This window comes from Mustela nigripes, chromosome 1, assembly GCF_022355385.1.
Source record: "Mustela nigripes isolate SB6536 chromosome 1, MUSNIG.SB6536, whole genome shotgun sequence".
NCBI lineage: Eukaryota > Metazoa > Chordata > Mammalia > Carnivora > Mustelidae > Mustela > Mustela nigripes.
In genome coordinates, this window is record NC_081557.1 from 212538867 (window position 1) to 212540753 (window position 1887).

Sequence of the window (1887 nt, forward strand, 5' to 3'; positions counted from 1 at the left end):
TAGATAGATAGATAGATATCTATAGATAGATATAGATAGATACAGATATCTGTACAGATATCTGTACAGATATCTCTACAGATATCTGTATCATCTCTACAGATATCTGTATCTATATAGGTATCTATAGAGAGATAGATACAGATATCTATATCTATCTCTCTCTTTATCTAAGGCTGCCCCCAAAGGCAGACAGGTTTATTGGTCCCACGGTCCAGGCGATCAAAGCTTAAACTTGGCTCTACTTCCCAGCTCATCCTTCTTGGTAGCATAGGAATTGGAAGAGCCTTTGGTTGCCTGATAAGCTCATGTGCTAGACCCTCAGCAGTGGTCTTGATATTCTGGAAGGCGACCCCACAGGCACCTGTGCACAGCAGCCAAACACCTTAATTCACATGGCATAGTGGGGACACATGAATGCCCTGACCCCTCCCTGTTCAGGATTGCCTGATCCAGATTGAGTCCTTCCAGAACTGCTGTTGATAATGGCATGGACCAGGACCTACAGGGTGTTTTCACCAGTAAGCGGATGGACGATCTCAAAGGCATGCTTGGCAGTGGCATGGTCATGAGCTGCTTGCTGTTTTTAAGGCAGTGTATGACCATTGCATTGGTACGGTGTTACACAGCAGGGCGATGCACCTTGTTGAAGCATTTGGCCACCTAGCACCTTGCACTGGGGGACAGGTACTTGGCATCCTTCTCTTTCATGGCTCTGTAATCCTGAAAGGAAATGTCATTGATCTGTACCTAATCGAAGATCCACTTCCCAAAAAGTTTGATGTCACAGGTCTCCATGACTGCAGGAGCAGCCTGACAGCTGTGCTGGGTCATCCTGAGGACACAGCTGGAGCATCACAATCAGTCAGTGTGCACCACACGCTGCCCTGACACAGGTAGGAAGAGGAAAGTGGCCTGATTTATAATGCAAGGTGGCAAGCCACTTGATCTGTTTCATTCTTACCATCTGTAAAATGGGCATGGTATTCCATGCCTATTTAGTTAAAAAAGTCCAGAAAGTAGTTGGGAAATCAAATAACATTGGGACCAAAACCAAAAAATAAAAATTAAAAAACAGTTTAAAAAGTAGGAAATGAAACAATCATGTTTAAATAGTGTCACCTGCACATGAGCTCATCTCAGAGAGAGAAATAAAAAATCAGATGATGGGATTAAATCAGCTAGAGATGAGGCATCCCCAAAAGCATCAGAAATGTGTGAGAGCTTCGGGCATAACCTGTGTGTGCCAACATCAAAGCACTGCCCACAGGCTCGCTACCCCGTGGGCTAAAACAGATGCTCTGGTGATCCCACAGCCAGACCACCATCCTCCAATAAAGCATTCTCCATGGTAACGAAGTCCTTAAATCTTTAGAAGGGTCTTAGTGTGGATTACAGCAAACATCCCAGTACATCTTTCTTAGCAAGGATGTTGAAACACCACTGGGGTGCATTTTAAATACGTTCTTATTAACATACCCCTTCCTAGAGCTCAGAAAAAGCAGGAGACACTCAGAATCCTCTCAGAATGTGGAACATTGAAACCTGGATGCATTTTTCATTATGAGTGAAAAATATAGGCAAAGTGGTCACCCAAGGGATTCAAAGCCACTACCTTGGGAGTCTTGGTGGTTGGGCAGGTGAGTTTCTAAAGTAATTATTCTGAAAATGCTAGATTGCTTTTCAATCTAAAACCAGACAAGCTACTGTGTATATCCTTGCTAGCTCCAAAGTGCTGCGATGTTAAAAGGAGGTCTCAGTTATTTAAATGGGAATGAGAATGAGGAAAGGGCATTGACTTTATTACAGTGTTTGGCTGCTAAATTCCAGGAAACATGGAACTTGAGGTATACCTTCAATGGGTATTGAAGGTGGGGGATGGGTGGT

The 1887-nt window shown here is 43.7% G+C and overlaps 1 pseudogene; it reads right to left on the minus strand.

Annotated features, from left to right (window-relative positions):
- Positions 1-222: 222 nt before the first annotated feature.
- On the minus strand, positions 223-886 carry LOC131999633 (small ribosomal subunit protein uS7-like; annotated as a pseudogene).
- Between the last annotated feature and the right edge of the window lie 1001 nt (positions 887-1887).